The sequence below is a fragment of the Leopardus geoffroyi genome, chromosome C3 (assembly GCF_018350155.1).
Source record: "Leopardus geoffroyi isolate Oge1 chromosome C3, O.geoffroyi_Oge1_pat1.0, whole genome shotgun sequence".
NCBI classification, from domain to species: Eukaryota; Metazoa; Chordata; class Mammalia; order Carnivora; family Felidae; genus Leopardus; species Leopardus geoffroyi.
Genome location: NC_059338.1, coordinates 2,500,015 through 2,509,066, shown reverse-complemented (window position 1 = coordinate 2,509,066; position 9,052 = coordinate 2,500,015). Strand labels below are relative to the sequence as shown.

General features: G+C 59.8%; 1 long non-coding RNA gene across 1 annotated transcript; it reads right to left on the bottom strand.

Annotated features, from left to right (window-relative positions):
* Positions 1–6,160: 6,160 nt before the first annotated feature.
* On the bottom strand, positions 6,161–8,787 carry LOC123585915. The gene is made up of 3 exons (XR_006706482.1): positions 8,643–8,787; positions 7,917–8,088; positions 6,161–6,297 (listed from the first exon to the last, which is right to left on the bottom strand). It is a non-coding gene; the product is annotated as an uncharacterized LOC123585915 (long non-coding RNA).
* Positions 8,788–9,052: the final 265 nt, after the last annotated feature.

Genomic DNA, 9,052 nt, shown 5'->3' with positions numbered 1-9,052 from the left:
CCGAACTCAGACTCTGTCCCCAACGCCCCCCGCCCCCCGCCCCTGGTTACCGCTCTTCCACTTTCCGTGGCTGTCGATGTGACCACTCGGGGCCGTCATGTAAGCGGACCCGCACACACTGTCCTTTGGTGTCAGGCTTATTCACTGGTGTGAGGTCGTGGTCCGATGAATTTTGACAAATGTGGTTAACCTGTGTGACCACCACTCCAATCAAAGTATTTTGTAAGTTTTATTTATTTTTAATGTTTTAATGTTTATTTTTGAGGGGGGAGGAGCAGAGAGAGAAGGAGACCCAGAATCCCAAGCGGGCTCCAGGCTCTGAGCTGTCAGCACAGAGCTGGATGCGGGGCTCGAACCCATGAACCGTGAGATCATGACCTGGGCTGAAGTGGATGCTTAACCAACTGAGTCCCCCAGGCGCCCCTCAAAATAATTTTTTTTTTTTTAAGTAATCTCTACACGCAAGGTGGGGCTTGAACTCACCACCCGGAGATGGAGAGTTGCATGTTCCACCCGGCCAGGCGCCCCAATCAGAATAGTTTTTTAAAACATTTTGTCTCCCCCAAAACTTCCCGTGGACTCTTGCAGACAATGCCCCACCCCCGACCCCAGCTCTATGCCATCTCCCGTCTGATTTCTGTTACTGTGCAATTGTTGGTTCTCGAAGGTCGTGTACACGGACTCACGCCACACTGAGGCGCTTATGTCTGGCTTCCTCCACTCACCAGGAGGCTTTTCAATAGTTCGTTGCCCCCTACCACCAAGTGGCATCGCACCGTGTGGACGTACCACGATTATCTTTATCTTCACATCCCAGTTGATGGGACCGGCTCGTTTGGTTTTCCAGTTTTGAGCTACTGCGAGTAAAGGTGCTCTGAACGCATGTGTACAAGTCTTGTGCGAACACGTTCTCATCTATCCTTGTAGCCAGGCGCCCCGTGCCAAGCTTGCACCACCCCCGCCACTTTGGGTGGGATTGTGGGGTTTCAAGTGATGAATCCTTTATGTATTCTGGTTTCAAGTCCTCTGTCAAAAATATGTCTTGAGAATATTTTCTACCCGAGAGACTCGCATCTGAGGGAGCCTAGCAAGCGCTCAATGTGACGCTCCCGGAGGTTTGCAGTGGGGAGGGGTGGGCAGGTGCTGCCCGAGGAGCGGAAGGAAGGGCCGAACGCGTTCGCGGGTGGGAGACCAAAAGTCTCCAGCAGGGGGCAGCAGAAACCAGCGCACGGCCCCAGGGTCCGGAGGCCCAGGACCTTCGAGTTGCAGCATGTCCGAGGCCAGAGGGGCCTCGAAAGTCTTCCGATGCAGCGCCCTCTAGGGACCAGTGGGGGGACCTGCGCCCCCCCTCCCTCACCTGTGCACGTGCTCGGCTCCCTCCACGGTCAGGTTCAGCACGACGCTGGCCCTTTCTCTGGGACCCTGTCCAACCTCTGTCTCTCCCTCCCCCCTCCTGCATAAGAAAGTTAAACTTGCCTCGCCTAGACTGAGTGCTTTCAGGACTGGGGATTGACTGAAATTGCCTTAGTGACTCAGAGCCTGGCAGGAAGTAAGTGCCCCTTAAACGTCCCAGCGGTGGTAAGCCACCCTGCGGAAGGCTCCTCCAGCCCCCTGGACCCCAGTTCGGCCTCCTGGGCCAGCCCTGTGGCTGGAAGGATGCCCCCAAGAGGGAACAGGAGGTCCAAGGTCCTTATTCGTTTTTGTTTTTCCTTTTTTTTTAAAATGATTATTTATTTATTTTGAGAGAGAGTGAGCAGAGGATGGGCAGAGAGAGAGAGAGAAAGGGAGAAAGAATCCCAAGCCGGTTCCATGTTGTCGGTGCAGAGCCTGACAGGGTTCAATGAGCGGCTTGATCTCATAAACCCCGAGATCATGACTTGAGCAGAAATCAAGAATTGGATGCTTAACCAACTGAGCCAACCCAGGTACCCCAAACACTGACTTTTTTAAAAAGCTTACTTATTTATTTATTTATTTATCTATTTATTTATTTATTTAGGGACCGAGAGCCAGCGGGGGAGAGGCAGAAAGAGAGGGAAAGAGAGAATCCCAAGCCGACTCCATGCTGTCAGCGCTGAGCCAGACTGAGGGCTCGATTCCGCACACCATGAGATCATGACCTGAGCCGAAACCAAGAGTCAGATGCTTAACCAGCTGAGCCACCCAGGGACCCTGATTTTTTTTTAACGGAGGCTCTCCACCAAACATGGGGCTCAAACTTGGAGACCAAGGGTCGTATGCTCCACCCAGGGAGCCAGCCAGGCGCCCCAGCTCATTCATTCTTTTGTTCCGCAATCACGTGTTTTGTGCCCAGGATACAGAGGAAGCGACCATGACTATGATGATGGCGGCAGCTACTTTTGTTGAAAAAAACCTACCGATAACCAGGTTCTCCCCGAAGACCTTTGTATTTGATCACTTATTTGGGTAAGAAATAAAAGTTCCTTGATCTCAAAACCTCACATGCTAGTTGAGGAAATAGTTACTCGTTCGTTCGTTGGTGCAATAAAGATCCGTTGAGCACGTGTGTGTGCAGGCACTGGGGCTATTCTGTGAACAGAATAGGGAAAGATCTAAACATGGAGGTTGAGAGGGAAGCTCGCACCCGGTAGCGGTGCTGGAGGGGAGACGATGAACACGAAATCAAAGAAATCCGGACACTTGCCATGATAGGTGCCGTCAGACACCAATAGAGGGAAATAATGCAGGAGGGGAAGGGGAGTGCTGGGGGGGGGGGGTTGCTGGTTTGGGAAAGGCCAGGGAAGGCCTCACTGGAAAGGTGACTTCCAGATGAAGTCCTGAAGGAGGGAACAGGCCCAGGAAGAGCGAGTACGAGACCCCGAGGCCAGAGCACGGGCCACTTTCAGAGACCAGCCCACAGCCTGCAACGAGCGGGTGTTGGCCGTGGATGAGCCAGACCCTGCGGGGGCCTTGTGAGCTGTGGGGGGTTGTTCTGCGAGAGGGGGGGCCGCAGGGGATTCTGAGCAGAGGAGGGTCACGATCCAGTTAGGCTTTAACGGGACAGTTGTGGGCTGACGTGGCTGTAGGGAGCACGGTGAAGCAGGAGCAGTGGGACGAGGCCACTGCACTGACCCCAGGGGACGGCGGTGGTGGCTCAGAACCCGGGGAGCCCAGCCGGGGGCAGCGTGTGGGTGCCTCTTCCCTCCAGGATGGGAAGGCTGCGGGGGGGGGGGGGGGGCGGTTCCCAGAGGGGGCCGCCTTGGAGGAATCGGGGAGGGCAGAGAGAGCCGCCACCAGCTGAGCCTCGGGCTGGCGTCCTGAGCACACAGCGCCCCCCTCAGGCCTGACGCCCGCACGCCCCCGCATGCCAGGCCCTACAGACGAGGGAGGGCCTCCGCCCCCCTGCAGCCCACTGCGGGGAGGGGGCGGGGAGGCGCGCAGCCTGGGTAGGGCAGGGGAGCCGGCAGGGGGAGCCTCAAGGGACAGAGCCTCCTTGCTGCTCACCGAGCCTGTCCAGGTGCCTGGCAGTGATTCCGAGACCCTGGCCAGGATGGTCCCAGTCAGGGGGCCCACCTGCCCCCTCCCTCGCCCTCCGGGGTCTCCGGGTGTGGATGGGGGGGCCTGGAAAAGGAACCATAGCCCCAACTGCCTGCCTTCCAGCCGGGCGTCCCCTCCCTGCCCCCGGTGATCCTGGCCTGAATCTGCCCACAGGCCCCCCCCCCGGCCCCCCCAGCCCTGCCCTCTGCTTCCCATCCCTCAGCCCTCCACTGTAATCACAGCTCAGCCCAGACCCCCTCCTGTGAATAATTGGGGCTGATTTAGGGGCTATCAGGGGAGAGAGGGGGGGCTAATGGAGTCTGTGGGGGGGCCTGGTGATGAGAGGAGTATGGGAGGCAATTAGCAGGGCCGGCAGCCTCGGGAATCACCTAATGCACCGGCCTGCAGTCAGGGCCCGCGAGGGCTTGGGGAGGGATCGGGGCCATCCTTCAGCCTGGCAGCAGGAGGTTGGAGGACAGACAGCAGGAGGGACTTCCAGCAAAACAAGGGTAAGGGGGGAGAGGGGGCAGGCTGACGGGATGAGTCGGGAGCCCCTGGTCCCCCACAGCCCCTCACTCCCCAGTACGAATGCATGTGTGTGCAAAAACACACACACACACACACACACACACACACACACACTGCCCCGTATGAATCCTATCCCTCACTGGGGACCAGCTCCTGATTAATACCAACATTAGCCCTGAATGCTCTCCCCTCCTGGCCTCCCCGTCATTAATTACCTCCTCTCCCAGCCCAGCAGAGGGGAAGCCAGCTCCTCTGGGGCAAAAGGAATGAGTCTGACCCCCTGCCCAAGAAGCCACCCCTACCCCTCCTCTGTGCTTCTGAAGGCAGAGAGCAGAGAGGAAGGAGGGAACCCTGAGCAAGGAGGGAGGGAGAGTATGTCATACCACCCCCAGCACCCCCACAGCCCGCGCCCCTCGCGGAGGCCCTCGCCCCTCGGATGCAACCCGAGCGCCAGCCCCACCCCTGCAGGTGGAAGAGGGGCCCCCCGGGACAAGGTGGACAGCCACACCCCCGATCCCCTTCCCCTTTCTGATTTCACCTTGGGAACAGGAATCTGCACAGAGAGCCAGGCTCACACAGACCTCCTCACAGAGACTGTCACGTGCAAACACAAAAGCAGACACACTGGGGAGAAGTGACAACGCGAGGATGGCATCGCCTGTGTGGCATCACCCAGCACCCAGCACCCACAGAGCCCACCGGGAACGTGCGCTTCCCAGGTCAAGGGAGGCTGCCGACAGGGGCAGGTGACGTGTCTCAGAACGTCCGTGTTGGTGAAAGAGGCTCTGCCTTCGTGATGGGACCGTGAGTGGCCTGGACTTGAACTTGAGACTCAGGAGGAGGGAGCCCTGCCTTCTCGCCTTTGGGCTGCCATCTTGAATCTCTCCATTTCAGCTGGGCCCTCTCTTCCCCTCTCTCCTTTTCTTCCTCTCTCCCTCTCTCCCTCCTTCTCTCTCTCTCTCTCTCCCTCGCTCCGTGTCACAGCCGCACACACACTTTAAAGCAAAGTGCGGTGAACTGAAACCCAGCCCGCACCCCCCCCAGTCGGCCCCTCGCCAGGCTGGAAGCTCAAACCCCCCTGGGCCCTCTCCTCCTCGCAGCCTTTGGGTCCCACACTGTGTCTCTCCACGTCTCCCTCTGAGAAGGCGCCGCCCAGCTTCCCCTCAAGGATAAGGGGTGGAGGCTCCGTGAGCCCCTCCCAACACCCCCGTGAGCCCCCTCATAACCAAATGAGCCTGGAGACCCGACAATCGATACCCCTCAAAGACGAAGATGATGAAGACGCTAATAACTTTACCCCCTCTCATCCTCCGACTCTTGCCTACATTAGCTCTGACCACAGGCCCAGGCAGCTGGGATCCGCCGTGGGCAGGCCTGGAGCTGAGTAACCCCTTCAGATCCAGGTGGGAAGCGGGAGGGCAGACAGCAAGAAGGACTTCCCGACGCCCGCGAATGGGAGGCCACGGGGATAGGGATAGAGGCCGCCAGAGCATGTTTCTAACACCTAAATGGATACACGGGAGACCTGACTCGAGTCTGTGAGGACTTGTGACCTCAGAAGCACCCTACAGGGGTGCCAAGGTCCATGTCTAATCCCTGAGGGCTGCCTGGAGGAGGTGAGCAGGGAAGGGAGGTCCCACTGGGGAAAATCAGGGGACTGGAGTTGCCGGGGGGGGGGGGGGGGGAGGTCAGCCAGTGGGGGTTGCTCTGGCCCTTCCCTCCCCGCAGGGGAGGCTCTTCCCCCACGAGGCTGTTGGGCAGCTCAGGGACCTGCAGTCTGCGGGGCTTCAGAGGGAGGAAGAAGCCCCTTCCCCACCTCACACGTCTCACCTCCGGGGAAGTGCCCTCCCAGAGCAGCTGCAGCTGGGGGGCTGGTGGCGATCAGCCAAGAGCTTCCCTTCTGTGATCACTGTTCCCACAAAACGCGGCCCTGCCGGCCTGTGCTGCCCCGTCCCCACAGACCAGGGATGGAGAGGAGGAGGAGGGGGAGAAGGGGGAGGAGGATGACGCTGACAAAGACAGAGGAGAGAAAAAGGGTAATAAAGCCAGCAACCTTGTGCCCAGGCATCCACAGGCCAGTCCCCGCTGGGAGAGACTCACACAGAAGACTTGCTTTAACCTGCAAACAACCTCGTGAGGTTAGTGCTATTATTATCCCCATTCTGCAGCGGAGGACCCTGAGGCACAGAAAGGTTGAGTAACTTGCTCAACATCACACAGCCGATGGATGCAGAAGCTGGTCTGCGAGCTTAACCTCCAGGGAGCCTCGGCCTGGAAGAGGAGGAAGGGACCCAGTTAAGCAGGGGGGTGGGCTGCAGAGCTTCTTGGTCCAAGCGCTTGCTGGGAGATGGGGCTCAGAGGACAGCACGCAGCCCGCGGGCTGTGTCCTGCATCTCGGGCTCTGTGCCCTTGTCTCCGCGCAGCGCACGTGCGTGTCTGCCCTGCTCGGCCTGTCCAAGGCCACTTTAGGAATTTGGCAAGACGGGCTCTCTCCAGCTGGCACCTAGAGAGCCCAGGGCCTATGGAGTCTGGGGTTCTCCCTAGGGTCTCTCTTAACTTGGGGGTTCACAGGGGCATGGGTCAGGACATCTTCCACCCAGGCTGCCCCGGCCCTCTGCCCACACAGTCCCTGGAAACCCGAACAGATGCCCGTTCCCCTGTCTCCTGTCAGGAATCCGGCCCCCCGAGGGGCAGTGCAGGAAGGAGGCCGAGGCTGCCTCGGGAGGCAGAGGGGGTCGGACGGCTTGGATCCCTGAGCTCTTTGGAGAGCCCGTCCCCGCACTGGGGTGGCCCCGGGGGACCCCCACTGGCTTCTGTATCACTGACTCCCTCTCTCCAGAGCCGAGAGCAGAGGCTGCCAGAAGCTTCCTTTAGAGGAAAGTTCTGGGTGCTTTTCTCAATGTTCTCACAGAGCAAGCCCACCACCATTTCTGAGCCTCTGTCTTCCAGCGGACACAGCCTTTTTCTGAGAGGGAGGGGTGGTGGGAGGGGCTCACAGTAGGTCTAGGGGCCCCAGATATCTGACCCCCACAGCCCCAGGTTGCTGTCCCTGTCCCAGCTCCCCGCGGGGTCCTCGGGGTCCCATTCCATTGATCCCCCTGCTGGCATCCGCCTCAGCTGGTGCTCAGCCCCTGGTGTGTAGGGCGGGGGGGGGGGGGGCAGCTAATGGACTTGGCACCCGCAGGAGGTAATTAACAGGGCGGGGCGTGGGCCTCACTGGGGTGGAGGGGGCACCATTACTGACAATGGAATCCAACAGCTAGAGAGAGGGGGCGGGGCCGTGTGTGTGTGTGTGTGTGTGTGTGTGCTCATCTGCGTGGGAGCAAAGAGGAGCCAGTGGGGGGGGGGGGGCTCTTAGGCCGTGAAACTGGCAATGTGGGTACAAGCCCCCTCCTCACCAACCAGGGCCAGGTCACCTGGAGGGGTCCCAATGACTGGCTTCAGCTCCCCTTCCAGATCAATGAAAAGCTATCCAGTCCTCTGTCCCACACTCTCCCGGAATATTCCCCTCCAGGTCCTAACCTGTTCCCAGAACCCCTCACCTTACCTTACCTGCCCAGCTTTTCCAGCTGTGGTTTTAAGAGCTTCTGATGTCCTGATGCCCTTGACCTTGGAAATGCCCCCACACACGCCCTGGCAGGTCCCTTCTACTGCCTGACCTCCATCCCCTCTGCTTCAGCGATGGCCCAAATCCTGCTCAGTGTGGGAGGCCCCCTATGGCCCTACCTCTGGGGTCTCCCAGGCTGGCACTGCCCCACCCCCTCCTCAGCCCTGAACTGGGGCTCCAGGGGCAGGGGAGGTGGGGAGGATGGGGCGCAGGTGAGACAGAAAGCGTCCCAAGACCCCATGCTGTTCTCCAGGACATTCTCTGATTCAGTTGCCTGTCTCACCTGTGTCTATTTCCAGCATGCACCTGCACCCTGTCTCTCCATCAGTGTCCCTCTGTCCCTCTGGGTGTCTGTCTCTCCCCTCTGTTCTCATACGTCCCTCTGCAGTCTTTGCGTGTCTCCGAGTCTGTAGATCCTGTCCCGGTCTCTCTCCAGGCACCTGTCCCTGGCCTACCTGTTGGATGTGATCCCCGACCCCGTCTCTCCCGCCACATTGCCACCCGCGCCCTTACCGCACCTGCTGTCAGGAGAGCAGGGCCTGTGAACTTGGTCCTCAGGGACCAACTCCCGCCCCCCCCCCCCCGCCCCCATCAATCAGCCTGCAGCCCTGGGTCAGACCTCCATTAGCACTAACCAGCCTGGACAAGAGGCAGACACCATCGGGCTAGGCCTAGGGGTGATAAGGCCCAGATTGAATCACTGTGTGGGGGGAGCTGGGCACCCAAGGACATGAGACAGCCACGACATTAGCCCTGAGGAGCCTTGGGGAGTGTGGGTTATTGTGGGAGCGGAGCAGGTGATTGGAAGTGATGGGGCGGGAAGCAGGAGGTTCGGGGGGAGGCGGGGCAGGGGCTGGGCACTGCTCCTCCAGGGCTCCATGTGATGAAGCTGGGGGCAGGGCCCAGGTCCTGAGGGGATCCTCAGCCAGCCTCGAAGCCTCCAGAAGCCTGGGGCCACTCAGTAAAGCCAAGTGCAGTTCCGAGGGGCAGAGGGGAAAGGAGACCCTACCTCCTCCTTGGGCAGAATGGCACAGGGAGACGTCTCTATCCTTCCGAAACAGACACCTTGCCCAGTCCCTGGCCTCCAGACGCTGACCTCCAAGCACTTAGAGCCCGGAAGAGCGACAGAGAGGAACGAACATGGCGTCCTGCCTCCCCCACCACCCTCCTTCCCCGGCCTCGCCACGTGCGCACGCGCGCGCACATGCACGCGCACGCACGCACGCACGCTCAAGCTCACTCTCTCATCCACTGGTCCTATCATGTGCCCGCCCTGTTCTGCCCACACCGGTACCAGGCAGACCCACCCCACGGATACTCCCGCCCGGTCCGCCGTGACATCTAACTTCCGCCTCGCGCTGCAGCCTCAGCCTTCGCGAACACGAAGCGCGGGGACGGACGATTCGGGTCTGAAGCTCT